This window comes from Doryrhamphus excisus, linkage group LG5 (assembly GCF_037039965.1).
Source record: "Doryrhamphus excisus strain RoL-2023G ecotype Guam linkage group LG5, RoL_Dexc_Guam_v1.1, whole genome shotgun sequence".
Taxonomy (NCBI): domain Eukaryota; kingdom Metazoa; phylum Chordata; class Actinopteri; order Syngnathiformes; family Syngnathidae; genus Doryrhamphus; species Doryrhamphus excisus.
Window position 1 is genome coordinate 18,961,534 of NC_136361.1, and position 19,576 is coordinate 18,981,109.

General features: G+C 38.4%; 1 long non-coding RNA gene across 2 annotated transcripts in view; it reads right to left on the reverse strand.

Annotated features, from left to right (window-relative positions):
* The window catches only part of LOC144898531 (uncharacterized), a 27,089-nt gene continuing 7,513 nt past the window's right edge, over positions 1-19,576 (reverse strand). Inside the window, exons 3-4 of one of the 2 annotated variants that reach the window (XR_013627417.1) lie at positions 380-437; positions 1-145 (exon numbers count right to left, since the gene is read on the reverse strand). This is a non-coding gene — a long non-coding RNA (uncharacterized LOC144898531). Of the gene's footprint in view, positions 146-379; positions 438-17,718; positions 17,935-19,576 lie in introns of those variants that run through there. The other variant, XR_013627418.1, reaches the window with a different exon arrangement.

Genomic DNA, 19,576 nt, shown 5'->3' on the forward strand with positions numbered 1-19,576 from the left:
CCTCGCTGTAAGTTGGCCATGTGTGTGTCTTCTTTCCTACCGAGCTCTGCTGCTCAAAGAAACATCAAAGTGTTGCGCTCCCCATGCTCATGTGAATATGAGCTCATGGCAGGCCTGCCTTCATGACTGCAGGCCTCTCCGACATCTGTGGAAGAAAACCATCCTGGATCCGGCGCTACATATGGAAAATGTCTTAATATTTTAGGAATGTATACCTGTATTTGATCCACGTGGTGGAACTTGAACTAAGAGTATATTTTAGCCAAATGTTCAAATCTAAGACTGCAGGTGTTACGAGATACGTATACATGGTGAAGAACTACATGACCGTGGTGAGGTAAATGGCTCTTATTCTGTAGGTGCCGTGTGACTGACTTACGTCCAGTCCAGGGTGTTGGAAATCCGCTGGGATTGGCCCCACCTCCAACCTCGTGACCCTAATGAAGACAAGCGAAATAGAAATGTGTCAACAGTGTTGAAGTAGTCACTCATGTCTAATAGCACTATTGCCACAGCTGGTCAAAGCCTCGGCATCAAACCCCGACTTCAGCATCTGGATCTCATCATTGCATTTCACAGAGGAAAGAGGGCAGTGGGAAGCATGGAAGCGCAACATCGCCCCAGTTCCAAGAACACCAAGACCGACGCCTTGTCCTGACTGTATTGTCCACACCCTCAAGACTCCCAACCTTCTTACCTGTGGCCTGTGTCCTTGATGCTTGTCCTCCATTGATGCTTTTACTGCTTTTACTATTTATACTTTTTTAACCTTTCAAATGCCAATTTTGATTGTTGACATTCATTTACTCCATTGATTTACACTTTAATTTCAATTAACTCTATATACGTATCACCTTGTACTTTGGTACGAGGTACATTATTAAAAAAAAAACAAAAAACAAACAAAAAAACCTTAAACTGTATTATGGAAAGCAGTTTATACTTTTTTAACCTTTCAAATGCCAATTTTGATTGTTGACATTCATTTACTCCATTGATTTACACTTTAATTTCAATTAACCCTATATATCACCTTGTACTTCGGTACGAGGTATAATATTTAAAAAAAAACAACAACCTTAAACTGTATTATGGAAAGCAGTTTATACTTTTTTTAACCTTTCAAATGCCAATTTTTAATGTTGCCATTCATTTACTCCATTGATTTACACTTTAATTTCAATTAACCCTATATATCCCCTTGTACTTCGGTACGAGGTACATTATTTAAAAAAAAAAAACTAAAAAAAAAAACTTAAACTGTATTATGGAAAGCAGTTTATACTTTTTTTAACCTTTCAAATGCCAATTTTTAATGTTGCCATTCATTTACTCCATTGATTTACACTTTAATTTCAATGAACCCTATATATCACCTTGTACTTCAGTACGAGGTACATTATTTTAAAAAAAAACTAAAAAAAAAACAAACTTAAACTGTATTATGGAAAGCAGTTTATACTTTTTTTAACCTTTCAAATGCCAATTTTTAATGTTGCCATTCATTTACTCCATTGATTTACACTTTAATTTCAATTAACCCTATATATCCCCTTGTACTTCGGTACGAGGTACATTATTTAAAAAAAAAACGAAAACAAAAAACAACCTTAAACTGTATTATGGAAAGCAGGAAGTGAACAAATGTAACAGTTACTGATTGTAAAAGTACCAGATGGAGGGGTAGGATTTAATAAGCTTTGCTTCTTCCTACTCCTTTTGGACATGTGGAACTGTGAACTGATTATGTGATGCATTCAATTGTAATCTGATGCATGTTCAAATGAAATAAAACCATTACCATTACCATTGACATAATAACTGCTCCAATAGAAACCAAGTCAAGCTGAGTATTACCACGTACAAGAAACTACAGAAGTATCCGTGGGTTAACAAGCCCTGATCTTTTGTCTGACTCTGGTATGTGAGGGAATCTGAAGATGAGGCTCCAAGTGGTACTTTTGCCAAGTAGACTTAAAGCTGAAAGGGCAGCAGCACTTTTTCAAAACTCCGCAGTCATACAGGTCAAGTGGGTTTCTGCTATTTACAGAGAATTTAAAAGAAAAATGTTATAATCTAAGGAGAAAAAGTCACTTTTATGAGAATAACGACCTAATATTCTGAGGAAAGAAATGTCATTTAGGGAGTATGAAGTTGAAACAAAGATATTTTTTTCAAGCTGTAATATGATGGAAAACAAAGACAATAACAAATATAGTAATTTTTATAGTAATTTTTTGGAAAATGAGACTGTGGCTGGAGTCTTCCTTAGGGATAAGGTGAGAGGTACTGACATCTGGTCATGATGCGTTCAACACACCTCGCCGGGGAAGTGTTCAGGGCATGTCCAACCAGTAGGAGGAAGACCAGTACACGTTTGTACCTTCAGGTATTCTCTCAACTGGCCTGAGAATCCCTATGGATCCACCAGGAGGAACTGGAAAAAGTAGCCGGGGAGAGGGAAGTCTGGGTTTCCCTGCTGGTCCTGATCTAGGATAAGTAGAAGAAGATGGATGGATGGATAGATGGAAAAAAAAATCCAAAGAGAAGGTTAAAATAGTTCTATTCTAATAAAAAAAGTATTTTTTTTTATTAATAATATGAAGAAAAATATTAACATTTAGGTAGTATAGGTTTGAAATAATAAATATTTTTTTTTCCAATCCAAACAAAATAAAAAAATATTTTTTCAATTAAGATGGACAAAAATTTATATTATGGGAATACAATGAGAATATTTAAATATTCTAAATTTTACAAAATAAAATTTACAAATATAATTATTAGTAGTAGTATTATTTATTGCTTTGTCACCTACAGTATATGAGACCAGACCCTTGGGGGTGCCAAGCCCTGGTATAGGGCAAATGTGGTCACCATGATTGGAAAAACCTCCACTTCTTACATTACTAGCAATAACTTTTGAGCATAGACAACTTCTGTACAGGTACACTATGTCTTATTATAACTAAATTCTGGTTGCCAACCACTGGTTTATTTGGATGCCCTATTATGTCTACTGGTCATACTGATCTGTTCCCTGCTCTTTTCTTATGTTTTGCTTCACTTGGTATCAATGATATTAGTTTAGGAAATTTACCCAACTATTGCTTTGCATGTTTTGGTGATATTCCTCATCGGAAAGGTGGAAAAGTGCGGCTTGCAGCTGAAGAAGCCGATTAACTCCTGGACTTCATTAAATAAAATAAGATGCAGATGTACCTGCTAAAGTTTGTTGGTAGAATCACAAAACACAGAGATGGAAAAGTACCGCGTGTAACCAATTACCTTCTCAGCTGAAGCTAATTAAAAACCATGCAGTTGAACCTGCTGAAGTCCCAAATCAGAAAGGTGGAAAAGTGCAGCTGAAGAAACAAATTAAATAACATTCTGGGTGGATCTACCATCTGTCCCTATACTCTAATTTTATATATGAACCCGATTGGTGGGGCTGCACGGTGGTCAAGTGGTTAGCATGCAGCGGGTGCAGTTTGCATGTTCTCCTTGTGCATGCGGGTTTTTTTCCGGGTACTCCAGTTTCCTCCCACATTCCAAAAACATGCTAGGTTAATTAGCGACTCCAAATTGTCCATAGGTATGAATGTGAGTGTGAATGGTTGTTTGTCTATATGTGCCCTGTGATTGGCTGGCCACCAGTCCAGGGTGTACCCCGCCTCTCGTCCGAAGACAGCTGGGATAGGCTCCAGCACCTTGTGACCTTTGTGATGATAAGCGGTAGAAAATGAATGAATGATGTTGTGATTTGACACTATATTATTAAATTGATAATTTTATTAAATTATAAAATTATTTATTCAATTATTATTAAATTGTGCCTGTTATTTTTTTAATCATGTTTTCCCAGAGATCAAGTCTGGTCTTGTCTCACAATTACCGACACCCAGTGACCAATGTACAACATTCACAATTTGAATGTGTGTTTATGATTTATTGATAATATATGTTTGAGGCATACAATCTGGATTACAGCAGAAGATGGTTAGACTTTCAGAGGGAATGACTGCAACTCAAAGTGACAGAATCCTGAACACAAAAGCTTTCAACCAACATTTGACTCTTTTTGCCTTTTCTGTCAGCTGTCTCTGCTTGTCTTTCAAGCCATCTGGCACAGTTTTGTGTCAGAACGTATGAGCACTGCTTCTGCAAAGTGTATTTTTTTTAAACAGTGTTTATTTACATGTGTTCGCGGATATTATACTAAACATGCAGGCTTGGCTTTTCTCAAGTTTTGTAGAAGGTGGTTGGTTTGGATTGAGCATGAGTTTGAGCAATTTGCTTTAATAATTAGGCTTTAATACAAGCATTGTAATTTAAATTGAGTATTAATAATGACAAATTATTTCAAGAGCTTATTATTGGCTTTTGATTATAAGGTAATGGCTTGTCTTTGATCACCAGTATTTTGGACTGAATTGTCATGATGTGCTATACATATCACTGTATTGACAGTTACTATGGTACCCATTATGTCATTGGATGGTCATATCACCTCGTACTTCGGTGCGTGACAAAAATTAAATTATTAAAAAAAATTCCAAAAATTAAAAAACAATTAAAAACAATTTTTTTTAATTTTTAATTTTTTTTTAAATTAAAAAAAAATTATACTTAAACTATATTAGGAAAGCAGGAAGTGAACAAATGTAACAGTGACTGATTGTAAAAGTACCAGATGGAGGGGTAGATTTAAATAAGCTTTGCTTCTTCCTACTCCTTTTGGACATGTGGAACTGTGAACTGATTATGTGATGCATTCAATTGTAATCTGATGCATGTTCAAATGAAATAAAACCATTACCATTACCATGTCTCAATTTGTTTCCATCCTGCCTTAGAATGTTGTATTCTCGTGTTAAACGATCCCAAAGTTTCAGATAATGAGGTTTGTGAGCCCTGAAAGAAGTTTGGGATGTCTCAAAATGCTCGGTTTCAGAAGGCGTGGTAAAACTGACCCTTTGTGATGTCACAGAGGAGCAGACTTCCTTATATGGGCGTGTCTGTAAGCCGGATAAGCTCTCTGTCCTTCCCCAAGCTCTGCTTCTCTGTTCTAAGAGGAAGTACTTTCAGGTGATACTTTTTCAGGTTGTTTTTATCACTTTTTCTGACTCTTAACTCTAAACATAAATGACTCCCAAAGCTAAAATTGTTTGTGTATAGAATCAAAAATGTAAAAGTAGCTCATCTTTCAATAAAAAAAATAGAATTTGACAATGAGAAAACAATACATATGTATAAATGTTCATATTCCAGATGCAACATGTCTCGTGTGATTTGGCACAAATGGTAAACATGGAAAAACTGAGCCAGGATAATGACGAATCTCGTCTGTACTTAATCTGCTGAAGGGAAGTTGGCATACTCACAATTGTCTTGAACAGACTCCTTCTCCCCTGTTAAGCACCACCTTGTTTCTCTTATGTCTCCCCCACCCCCCGTATCCCCTCCTCCCTTGGTCCATCCCTGATTTCTTCCTCTCTTCTCATCCAGGTCTTTGTTCGGGGGAATGGAAAAGTACTGGAGTGTCTCAAAGAGGCTGACCAGACGCAGCATGGTTGGATGAATCCACCTTATTGGGAGCTTTCACCTTTCACTGTCCTAGCATGGTGGCAAAACACCAACTCACAAACACAACAATGTGGTGGGAACGGTGCTCGAGAGTTTGGTAGAGCAAGGAAAGTGGTTGCAGACCCATGTAGGCTGGAGGAAGAACGTGCCACTCTACTAAGAGAAGAATCAATCATGCATCACAAGCAAACCTTCTTGCTGTGAGGTACCAGTGAAAAGCGCTGCCTAGACCGGTGATTCCCATCCATTCTGTTGTCCTTGGAAAAACTTCCCATTGTATCATTTATGGTTTTTCAAACAAATCTTACAATCATTTTATTGTTGAATACGGCCTATTTGTGCAAACTGTTGCCTAAATTTTGCATTTTCAAGCATAAAAATCAAGTAAAAAATGAACTCAAATACAAATACAGGACAAAGCATTAAGAAGATGCATTCAAATTGGAATGTAGTATTCACTGTTGGTCACTAGGTGTCAGTAATTGTCCAGTGAGACAAGTACCAGACTTTAATGCTGGATAAATAATAATTATAATTATCATAATAACAACACAGGCTGCACGGTGGTCGAGTGGTTAGCATGCAGGCCAAACAGCTAGGAGACAAGTTAGATTCCCTCAGCCATTTTTGTGTGGAGTTTGCGTGGGTTTTCTCCGGGTACTCCGGTTTCCTTCCACATTCCAAAAACATGCTAGGTTAATTAGCGACTCCAAATTGTCCATAGGTATGAATTTGAGTGTGAATGGTTGTTTGTCTATATGTGCCCTGTGATTGGGTGGCGACCAGTCCAGGGTGTACCCTGCCTCTCACCCGAAGACAGCTGGGATAGGCTCCAGCACCCCCGCGACCCTCGTGAGGAAAAGCGGTAGAAAATGAATGAATAATAACAATACAGGCTGCATGGTGGTCGAGTGGTTAGCATGCGGACCAGACAGCTAGAATACCCGAGTTAGATTCCCTCGGCCATCTTGTCCATAGGTATGAATGTGAGTGTGAATGGTTGTTTGTCTATATGTGCCCTGTGATTGGTTGGCCACCAGTCCAGGGTGTACACCGCTTCTTGCGCAAAGACAGCTGGGATAGGCTCCAGTCATGTTGTGACGTTCATGAACAAACCGGTTCTTTTGAATGGCTCATTAACATGAACGATGGGAACCGAGTCGCAACTGGGAACTGTTCCCACCCCCCCCCCCACATCCCACCCACAGTTACATAGGGAAGAGTACAGCCCAGCGGCGTGGTGCTTATTAGATTTGCAAATAGCATCACGTTGTGCGCGGTGCCTTCACGTGAGTGCACCAGTAAAAAAAAAAAAAAAAAAATCCAACAACACAGAAACACGTGAATGCCCCATGCCTTGGAGAGCAGCAGCAGCAATATAGCAGCAAATATTTACAATGAATCCAGATCAGACTTTAAAAGGTTATAATCAGTATTTCTGAATAATTTAAACTCATATTAGTGGGATATCTAAATTCATTCCTCCCAGTGATTATTTCCAAGATTTCCTGGCTTCTTAAAACTTAATAAATATAAAAATGAGCCAAATTAGCCAGTTTTTTGAACGGCTCTTTGAAAGGAACGGCTCACTAAGATCCGGCTCCCCTCAAAGAGCCAAAAATCCAATCTCTCGGCTCCAGCGCCCCCCCTCCACAACAAGCGAAAATTCAACTTTGAACCCCTAATGTCATTTCCTGTCCTCCACATGTCCGGAACACATTTACTGCAAGGCACCGAAGCACAAGATGTAAGAGTTTTAATTGGCTTATTTTCTCTGATTACATCCTCAGTTGTTCCTCGTTTATCATGGTTAATTGCTTCCAGGCCTAGCCGCGATAAGTGAAATACTACAAAGTAGGATTCAATACTAATAAAAAAAATATTTTTGTAGATAGAGCAGGGGTGGGCAAACTTTTTGACTTGCGGGCCGCATTGATATGACAAAATTTACGGGGTGGTGGGCAGACTATATATTTTACACGTAACAGTCCACCTGGTATTATTGTATCTGTAAAATTGTCATGCAATCTGCTATTATTATTTATTATTTTATATTATATTTAAATATTTTAAAAATAATAAAATATTATAATAATTACAATAAAATTAAAATAATAATTATTATATTATTATTATGTAAAATATGCAAATATAACAATAATATTATATATAATTAATATAATAATTAGCATTAATATAATAATTATAATAATCATAATAGTTCTAATAATAATTATAATAATCTAATAATAATCTAATAATAATAATTATTATTATTATTATGTGCTTGTGTCCCTTTTTTCAGGAGCACTTTGTAAACAACAGACCATGTCAAAAAACGAAATTGATAAAACCATCAAAAGGTTGGCTCAGGCCATGATGCCAGGCTGTATGTTGAGTTTAAATGAAATACTTTGGAAAGATTGGGCGGGCCGTATTCAAACACTTGGCGGGCCGGATGTGGCCCCCGGGCCGTAGTTTGCCCACCCCTGAGATAGAGCATATAAAATGATTTTCCAAAATAAGGTGTTTTACCATTATTAGAGCCCTGTATACATTGAAATAACAATTATTCAACAATTAACCAATTCATTCCAGATAAACAATATTACCATTTCTTCACAAATCTGTCTAAATGTGTGATAGTTAGATAATCCATCCCGCTTTACAGGTGTGCCACATCAAGATGCTGATGATTGTAAGGTCCTGATGGACAGTTCTAATATGCCAGTGCATTAATATGCATCCAAATTTTACAGTGTTTCCTGCAATCATCTGTTCTCTCACCTTTGCTATGTGTTGTCTCTTTTGTGTCCCCCCCCCCATTATGTTTCTCCCTGTGTGTGCACCTGCTGTGTTTGTACCCCCCGCCCGCTCCCTCTCTGGCTTGGTGCTAACACTCAGACACCACAGTATGTAGTTTTCCAATCACGTGCAGCTCAAAACAGAAAAAAATAAAATAAAATTATAAGGGCTGTTTAGTTCGTAACCGACATCAATACTGATGATGATTATGAGTATATATCCAAGATGCAGGTCGGTTTTGGCATCCGGGCACCTGTCGACTGCCTTTCAGCGGCCCTGCCGTATCACCAGCCCCGGTCTCATGATGAAAGCTGTTAATGAGACCCAAGGCCATGTGTTGAAGGTCTGCCCAGGAATAGATGACATGTAAGGCTCGAAGGGAAGGCACACGCCGTATGACCGGCACACTAAAATCTTGTGAAAACATGTGATCAATATTTCGAGCTTGCGACCTTCATGTCGCACACGTCCGCACGTTCTTGTCACATAATCTATTTTGAGGGATTGGCCAGTGAAAGTTAAGGATACACTTTACATACTGAGCATAGTCTTCCTTTTTGGGTTAAAAAAAAAGATTTTATAGTAAAATTTAAACACAGAACACATGAAGGAACTATAAAATAAATATAATAAAAACAATAACCAACAATCTGCAACGCTATATTCAAGAGCCATTCAAACATTCTGTCAGCTGCCTCACACTCCAGCCTCATATCTTCCCGAAAATATTTCAAAAATTATCCTCCCTCTGTCTCTTCCTCACTGGCCGCGACTGGCTTTCCTCATCCTCCTCTCTGGATTCTTATAAAATGTAAACAAAAATCACATTTATGTCAGATTTTCATATTGGCATGTATACAGGAGTTTGGTACGCTTCTGTACAGTTTATAAACTGTTTAGGTCTTCGGAATGTATAGATTACAGATATTACATTTACCTGAAAATTTTGCCTTGGTTCATGTACATGACATTGCATACTCTGCATGAGTCAAACTGTCATTAATATTTCTTTTAAATCACAAAAATGCCTTAAGCTAAACAAAATGGGAACCATAAGTCGGCTACATAGCCCGTCTATGATATCATCAGCGGTCGACTGTCGAAAACGCTAACACAAAACACATTTGGTGTTTGTGCTTTACATGGATAAAGATATCGTAATAAAATGTATTGATTCTTGACATGACTGTCCCCAAAGACACAATCTGGCAACGAGATCAACCTCCGCCACTTTCCTGTTTGCCATGAGTTATTTCTTCAATCAATCAATTCAATTCAATTGGGTTTCAGGTATTTTACGATGTCTGATGATCCTTTGTATTTTTTGGGTTTCTAATTATTTATTTTATAATTTTTGGGAAATAAAAAAAAATGCAATTCTGCCTTTTCATGTTAAACAGGAAGCTGCTTTGTGTTGTTTTTTTCAAAGAAGCATATATTCTTGAACAAATCGTTCAAAAAACATTTTCCGAAAATTGTCCTTTATTACTCCGCCGTCCCTTATAACCTTGTTTTACGGTACTTTATACTTCATAATAATTTATACAATAATATGATTAATGTCTCATTCAATAACAACCTTTTGTAATTATTCATTCATTCAGTAATTTTCTACTGCTTATCCTCACGAGGGTCGCGGGGGTGCTGGAGCCTATCCCAGCTGTCTTCAGACGAGAGGGGGCGGGGTACACCCTGGAGTGGTCGCTAGCCAATCACAGGGCACATATAGACAAACAACCATTCACACTCACATTCATACCTATGGACAATTTGGAGTCGCTAATTAACCTAGCATGTTTTTGGAATGTGGGAGGAAACCGGAGTACCCAGAGAAAACCCACGCATGCACGGGGAAAACATGCAAACTCCACACAGAGATGGCCAAGGGTGGAATCGAACCCAGGTCTCCTTTGTAATTACATTTATTGAAAATATTACTTGACTCAATCATACACAAAGCTCTGACTGAAAATCCTCCTATCAGCTTATATGACAGTATTACGTCACATCAGGGAATCTCTTGACCTGGCCATTTCCATTGCATCATGGTGTGTCACTAGCGAATGTACGTACGTAAGAAACCCCAACTGCGAAATCACAACAGAGCAAAAGTGAGAGTCATCCGGGAGGTTATGTTTGTGGATAATAGTATGTCTGGTTAGTAAGAAGGAAAAAACTGACACACTGCCAAGGAAGCCGATGCGTCACCGGCTGTCTGTGTGTACAGTCACACGTGCATGCGTGCGGGGGTGCACACAGCCATTGGAGTACATGCTCGTACGTGAATGTACTCACTTGCCAAGTTTAGAGGCCTTGAGGGGTTTTATCCGTCGCTGCTTTATGTATGATAGACACCAACTGCTATGGTTACAACGATTCAGGTTTATGTGGCGGCTAAGCCCTGTCTAAATCTGAGCAAGACCTATAAAACGTTTGTATCCATTTGTGCTGTTTGAGATTGACTGGGGGATCTAGCTATCTAGGTCAAAAACCAGGCCGCACGGTGTATGAGTGGTTAGCATGTCTTTTTGTTTGATGGGATGAATACAAAATATTCATTAATTCATTCATTTTCTACCGTGGGGTTGCTGGAGCCTATCCCAGCTATCCCCAGACGAGAGGCGGGGTACACCCTGGACTGATCGCCAGCCAATCACAGGGCACATATAGACAAACAACCATTCACACTCACATTCATACCTATGGACAATTTGGAGTCGCCAATTAACCTAGCATGTTTTTGGAATGTGGGAGGAAACCGGAGTACCCGGAGAAAACCCACCCATGCACGGGGAGAACATGCAAACTCCACACAGAGATTGCCGAGGGTGGAATTGAACCCTAGTTGTGAGGTCTGCACGCTAACCACTCGTCCGCCTTTTAGTCACCTTTTAGAATGCAGTTCAGTGATATCTTACGCTTCAGTCGTCTAAACTTTCAAAGGCCAAGGCTTTTAAAAGCATTACTCACAACCACAAATCTAATCAGTGGAAGTAAAACACACATGTTGGTTTATTTAGCGGAATGGAGTATTCTTGGATCAAATGGGTCTGATATTTTAAGGAAATTAAGTTCATTCATTCATTACTTTTTTACCGCTTATTCTCACGAGGGTCACGGGTATGCTGGAGCCTATCCCAGCTGTCTTCGGGCAAGAGTTTGGTTACACCCTGGACTGGTGGCCAGCCAATCACAGGGCACATATAGACAAACAACCATTCACACTCACATTCATACCTATGGACAATTTGGAGAACCTGCAAACTCGATGCCCGAGTGGGGAAATCGAACCCGGGTCTCCTAGCTGTGTGGCCTGTGTGCTAACCACTTAAATACCATGCGGGCACAGCAAATATTATACAATTATTATATATATATATATATATACATATATATAATAATAATAATAATAATAATAATAATAATAATAATAATAATAATAATAATAATAATAATAATAACAATAATAATAATAATAATATATAATAATAATTATTTATTATTATTATAATAAATATACAACAATATACAATAAAAATTATACAACAATAATAATAACAATAACAATAATAATACTAATAATATATAATAATAATTATTTATTATTATTATTATTATTATTATTATTATTATTATTATTATTATAGTAATTATTATTATTGTTATTGTTATTATTATTATTATTGTTGTTGTTATTGTTATTATTATTTTTTTCATATTGTATCTGTAAAAGTGTCATGCAACCTGCTATATGTGCTTGTGTCCCTTTTTCAGGAACCCTTAGTAAACAGCAAACCACATTAAATAACCAAATTGATTTTTTTTTAAAAAAAGCTACCCAAACCATGAAAAGTTTGGCTCAAGCCATGATGCCAGGTTGTATGTTAAGTTTCAATGAAATACTTTGGAAAGAACGGGCGGGCCGTATTTAAACACTTGGCGGGCCGGATGTGGCCCTCGGGCCGTAGTTTGCGCACCGCTGATCTAGAGCATCACAAACATGTTCCGTGGGTAAAATGTCCAGTATGCTGGCCATGCAAGAGACTCCAGGAATAGCATACGGATTCTTGCAACATGGGGCCGTGCATTATTATGCTGCAACATGAGGTTATGGTCATGTTTGGGTAGGCGTATGTTATGCACAATATACATGCAAGGTATACATACAGTATTTGAGGCAAATAAAGTTACCTTATGATATGCAACACCTGTGAGGTAGATGATATATAAATAGACCTTGTTCATCTTTGAGTTCAGGTCATGAACAAATGATAAGAAAAGTGTTGTTTATATTTTTGTTTAGAGTAAATGTATATTCGGAATACTGATTCCTCAGTCATTGAAGTCAACTTAAAGAAAAGTCAGGGAAAAGTCCTTCATTTGAACCATACGGCTCATTCATCAGCGATTAGTTCTACAGCTGGCGAGCATACAGTACGCCGCTGTCATATAGATTTATGTTCACAGCTGACTTTCACTGCTTACATAACATGGAATAAATGGGACACTTTTTTTTTTTTTTCTTCTTTCCTTTCTTTAATGTATCCTGCAGATGAACTGAACAGGGATGTGACACAGCCCCTACAACCCTGGAGATTTTACTGGAACAACATACTGTAATCTTGAGCAAGAAGGTCCACCCAGATCCTCCCATGTTAATGAAACAGGGTGGCCTTTTACTGGTGGGAGCTCAGTGCAGCTGAACCCTGCACAAGCAGCTTAAGACATAATAATCAAGTATGATAAACAAGCCACAGATTGACACATTGTTTTATACAATGAGGATCTGAGGATCGAATCTGCATCCTTACCAACACCAACTGAAGCGAGCCGCCCTTAAAGCCTTTGACATGATGTCCGGTAACAATGCAGCATGGGAAAACCAAGTTCAACGGCTGTTGTACTTTGCTAGTTTACATGAGAATCCCGGACTCTGTTCCAAAAACCCAAGTCCGCCTCAAAAGATGGACGAAACAGAAGACGACAAAAGCAATTATTTTGGCTTTGCTAAGCCTGAGGATCATTATCCGAAGGGCAGTGCAATAGATGTATTGTTGATAAATATCCATCCATACATTTTTTTTTTATGCCGCTTCCTCTCATTCGGGTGTGCTGGAGCTTATTCAAGCTGACTTTGTCGGGGTACACCCTGGACTGGTCGCCAGCCAATCGCAGGGCAGATATAGACAATGCACAATTTGTAGTTCAAAATTAACCTAACATGCAAGTTTTTGGAACATGTGGTTTTGAACCCAGGTTTTCTTGCTCTAATGACTGTGGGGCCAACATGCTAACCATTCGTCCACCGTGTGGCCCTTTCATAAATATTTCATATTTAAATACAATAGAACATCAGTTAGCATACTCCCTGGTTAGCGTGTGTTTTGGTTAGTCGAAAATGTTGCCGTTGGAAATATCGAGGGACTAACTGTATTTGAGGCTGCATAGTGGTTGAGTGGTTAACAAATAATTTGTGACTTCCGGGCAATCTATTTTTTACATTGAAAAAGTCACTGAATTCCCGAATTGACAATTTTTCCCGAACGCAAATTAACTCTGATGTTGATTTTCCAGGAAGAGTGGTTAGCACGCAGATCTCACAGCTAAGAGACCCGTGTTCGATTCCACCCTCAGCCATCTCTGTGTGGAGTTTGCATGTTCTCCTTGTGCATTAGTGGGTTTTCTCCAGTTTTCTCCCACATTCCAAAAACATGCTAGGTTAATTAGCGACTCCAAATTGTCCATAGGTATGAATGTGAGTGTGAATGGTTGTTTGTCTATATGTGCCCTGTGATTGGCTGGCGAAATTAAAATAACTGTATTTTATAGCCTAATTGTAATTGCCATTCACGCTCCAAAGGCCAATAGTTGGCGCCCCCTAGTGCCACAACACTTGGTTGGTACAAGCTGTAAATCTTTTGGAATTCCGGTTGTTTCGAGCGATTTAAATAAGTGATTTATTGTCCACTGATTGATGGTCGAAGTTTTAATTGTGTCTCCGCCGACTGATGTCTTGGACCGGTCGACAGATTGATGACCCTCTGACTGTGGTCCTGTCTTCATACGGCATTGACCCTTGTCACCTACTCGTTCACTTCCCCTTCAGCTCCCTCACATCCGTCTTTTATTGTTTTTCCACTCATCTGGCCACGTTTCAACATCTCTTTATCTCTACCTCAGGCGAACACACACACACACACACAAATCCCAAGCCTCTCTCCCCTTGTTCTCTAAATCTAAATCAAATCCAGGGTGTAGTTCAGACCTGGCTAGGCGGTAGCTGATTATTGAGTACATGACCCTGATTGACCCTTGACATCTGGACCTTGGTGCATTGTTAGAAGCGTTGTTGTGAAATGCATGGGGTGGCCAGGTGAAAAGGACAATTACTTGCAAGGTGTGAAAAGTGTGGAAACACATGGCCTGTGTTTACACTCCAGAGACACACACACTCAAGAAAAACAGAAAAACTGAGAAACAGTTCTAGTCTCTTCAATGAGCAGCAGGAACTGGCTGGGCATTGTTTTGAACTGAAACTTACTGTTAAATGGCAGGGAAACAACTGGCATATTACTAGGAGTCCAAGCGAACGCATCATTGAAGCCTGTATGAAAGACCCATAGTCTCCCAGGCACAGTTTTAAGTCGTCAGATAGCCAATCAGCAGTAAGGGTGCCCAGTTGTCCCGCATCTAACTGAAGCGAATGCTTATGAAAACATCGACAACACGAAGAGGTGGAGAAGACAGGAACGACAAAGGTGAAATATAACACAAATCACAATCATTGAACTCAGAATTAATATTTTAGCAAGATTGTGTAATATCTTAAATAAACACCTTTTGTGATGATCCAACCTATTGTCACTTTTGCTCTGGATTATATTTTGTGAGTCCCTTTTTGTTTTCTTAATATTGTCATTTTGACTGCTGAAGCATTCTTATATATTTAATCAAATAAATAACATTAATTTCTGATTCATTTAAAAAAATGGTTGCGGTGCTTCAAGCAACCTTTTTACAAATTGTTTCCGGAAGATCAAGTCAGGTGTAGAAATATGGCACTATGGATGTCCAACAACTTCATCGAGATAATAACTTTTTTTTGGGGGGGGGTCTCCAGAAACTTCATTGCTATCAGAACTTTTTGCAGCTTTATGACTAAAATATATAAAATATTAAATATAACATATAAACAAATTAAACAATTAATATAAGCAATAAGCAATTTTAGATAAAATATATGTGTAACCCAAGTGAAATTGTTAACATAATGTATTTATATATACTTGTACACTATATATTTATTTAATACCCTTTCATATAATTATAAGTGCATATATATACATATAAAGTATAAATATGTTTGATATACAACACCCAGCAACCAGGTGATTTAAATCACGAGGGTTGACTCATGTGATTCTGTGCACCCAATCAGGATATCGACCCCCTTGATCACATGACACACACACTAACCAATAAATAGCCAACAGGAAGACACTCACCAAAGACACATGGGACATAAAGACACATTACATATGTGCAAAATAATAATAATAAAAAAAAGTTTTTCATCTGACTGTAATTTTTCTGTATACAGTTGTAACACTCTTAACGGTTGCAAAATCTGTTGACTGAAAATTTGGGTGTATATCTGTAAAATCTGTCCACATCATCCAATGAAAGTTGATATTTTTTTAGTGCTGTGCATTTGTAAACATAAATAATCAGAATTAGGCAGGTTAATTGTAGACGCTTAGACAGTAATATCCATGCAAAACAACACTATTGTACACTATGAGGACATTTTATATTATGTTTACAAATGCACAGCACTACAAAAATATCATAAATATTCTGATTATCTTAAATAATCAGAATTAGGCAGGTTAATTGTAGACGCTTAGACAGTAATATCCATGCAAAACAACACTATTGTACACTATGAGGACATTTTATATTAAGATTATGTTGTACAAAATTGTGTTTTTTTATCCATATTGATCATTTAGATAATATTTTAACTATTTATAGTGAATTTTGAATTATTTCCATACAAAAAACACACAACTCTTGCTTTCATCACCCAAAAATGTCAAACCCTCATTCTCGATAATAGTGAAATGAAGTCCAGCACAAATGATCTTTGCAGCGAATTGAGGAAATTATATAATTGCCAGTGTTTGGTAACACTTTAATGTTTCTCATCTGGCAGCCAGACCGGGGTGTTACTCATGAACATAAAATAAAGATAAACACGGAGAAATTCACAGACAGTCGGATCAACACATGGAGAAAAAGCAGAGCATGCTAAGCATATGTGGCCGACATGTTGCTTCTATCATGACTGTGTGATTTTAGCAGATGTTAATATGTGTGTGCGCTCTTGTTGTTGGGATATAAATCTGCTTACACAGCTAGATTGTTGGATACACTCTTTTCCAGGGGGCAGAAAGCGAGGCTTCGTGACGTAAAATCATTAGATTTTTGAGTGAAGACATTTAATAACGTTAGGGTTAGTCACCAGGAAATGAAAGTCTGAATGTGAATGTATTGTGTGTGTATATTTCCTGTTGTCTTACTGTGTAAGTATATTGTTGAATGATATGTGTAATACTTTTCATATTTCAGTCATTTCTATATCAGCTAGTAGACAACATTGAAAATTTTGTAAGGTTTGCACACATTTTACATTCATTCATTTTCTACCGCTTTTTACTCACAAGGGAGCCTATTCCAGCTGTCTTCGGCGGGGTACACCCTGGACTGGTCCCCAGCCAATCACAGGCCACATATAGACAAACAACCATTCACACTCACATTCATACCTATGGACAATTTGGAGTCGCTAATTAACCTAGCATGTTTTTGGAATGTGGGAGGAAACCGGAGTACCCGAAGAACACGGGGAGAACATGCAAACTCCACACAGAGATGGCCGAGGGTGGAATTGAACCCTGGTCTCCTAGCTGTGAGGTCTGCGCGCTAACCACTCAACCTCCATGCCGCCCACACATTTTACAGTTAGGCATATAGTAACATTCATCCATATTTCTATTTCTATCCTTACTAGGGTCGCTACGGGTCTTGGGGGAATGCTGGAGCCTATCCCAGCTGTCTTCGGGTTGGGAGGTTTTTTTTTTTATTGTTGCACTTTCTGAGATAATTCATTTAGTCTTGTAAAAACACTTACATAACGCAATAAGACACCTTGGCCCATTGTGTGTACTCTACAGTGTATATTGGCCAATCAACCACAAAGAATACAACAGAATACAAATTGACTTTTTACTAATGAGCACTCAGACGTTATCTGTATATCAATTCTGGGAAAGTTTTGTAACAGTTAAGATACTTCTGCATCGATAATACAATTAGTAAATTAACCTTTACATTACCTTCTTTATTTGCTTATATTAGCCAACAATAAAAATCAAATTAGACACCCAAAAAAACACATTCGACTTGTTATCAGTCATGTTCTTGACCTCACTCTAGCCCTTGTCCGGTGTTGTTGAGAGTCTGCTGTGCGTCATAATGTCACTGGTGGTACAGATGAGGGACAGGGTGGGAAATGTACAGGTCATGAAAATGTCTGGAAAGAAGCCTACAAATTAAAACTTACACAACAACATTGTAACATGGACACATCACTCTTACATAAAACAATCTTCATGCATCAGGTTAATCCTATTTGCAACACGGCTGAAAAAAAGCCTATAAACATTTTCTACTTGTAACTGTATACTTTTTAGTTATCTCTTGAGGAAAAGTTTGATTTACACGTTTTTTTGATTGTGTTTCAATTTTTCAGTCTCCCGGGCCTTAAATGCACCATTTCACGGGAGTGCCTGCGGATGGAATGGTGTGCTCTGGCTTCATGTTGGGGTCTAGCACAGAGACTTGATGTTCGATTTTTTTTTTTAATCAATTACATATACTGTATACTGACGTGCATTGGATTGGTTTAGGTATCTTTAATGCAGAAATGTATCAAAATGCCACCCCCCCCCTGCGTTGTTAGATTTTTCTGTATGTGGTTCTCGGTGGAAAAGCTCGGCCGAAGCGAGAAGATGGCTGAATATTTGTGTGAAAGAGCACTTTAAACAGGTGCAGATGTTACGACCCCCCCCCCACACACACACACAACCCCGATGCCTCCATATTGCACCACCTGTCTACTGTTGTCCCGGGTAATTGGAACACCTGAATCAACTCCATGACAAATCAGTCACATAATATTTATTCATTTTCTACCACTTTTCCTCACGAGGGTCGCGGGGGGTGCTGGAGCCTATCCCAGCTGTCTTCGGGCGAGAGGCGAGGTACATCCTGGACTGGTCGCCAGCCAATCACAGGGCACATATAGACAAACAACCATTCACACTCACATTCATACCTATGGACAATTTGGAGTCGCCAATTAACCTAGCATGTTTTTGGAATGTGGGAGGAAACCGGAGTACCCGGAGAAAACCCACGCATGCAAACTCCACACAGAGATGGCCGAGGGTGGAATTGAACCCTGGTCTCCTAGCTGTGAGGTCTGTGTGTCACACAATATATTCAATGAAACAATCAATTGTGTTTGAGTCCAAAAGTAATGGATACTTATCAAGATCTTGAATCAACCACTGGTCATATGAGGTGTGTCAGAAAAAGTTCCAGGACAAATTGTCATAGACTACAACCCAATTGCTTTTAAAAAGTGATTTTGTCCTCATCAAAATGTCCTACAAACGGGCAGCCAAAATGACACAGTTTTCAGTTGTTTTGAGTTCAAATGTTCTTCTGTTTTTCATTTAGTTCATTTTTGGCCTCTAAACACAGATGAATCAGAACTAAAAAAAAAAAAAAAAAAAAAAAAAAACTTTAGCTGCGTATTGACTTTCCCATGCTGCATGGAGGTCAACAAGAAGGACAGAGAGAAAATACGAAAAATAAACCAAATTCAAATGATCCTCATCTTTTCATCAAACATCAGGTGTCCTGGTGTCTTAATCCCAATAGTGGCCTCGGACCAATGCAGAGGATTGAATGAAAGCCAATGGCAGCGAAAACAAAAACAAAAAAGCAGGCAAAGCAATCTAGTCGAAGAGGAATTTGAGAGTAATAGAAGCTCTGAGGTTTGTTTGCTGTTGACATTAGGCTCAATGTGTGTTTTGCTCTCAGATGCAATAGCTTC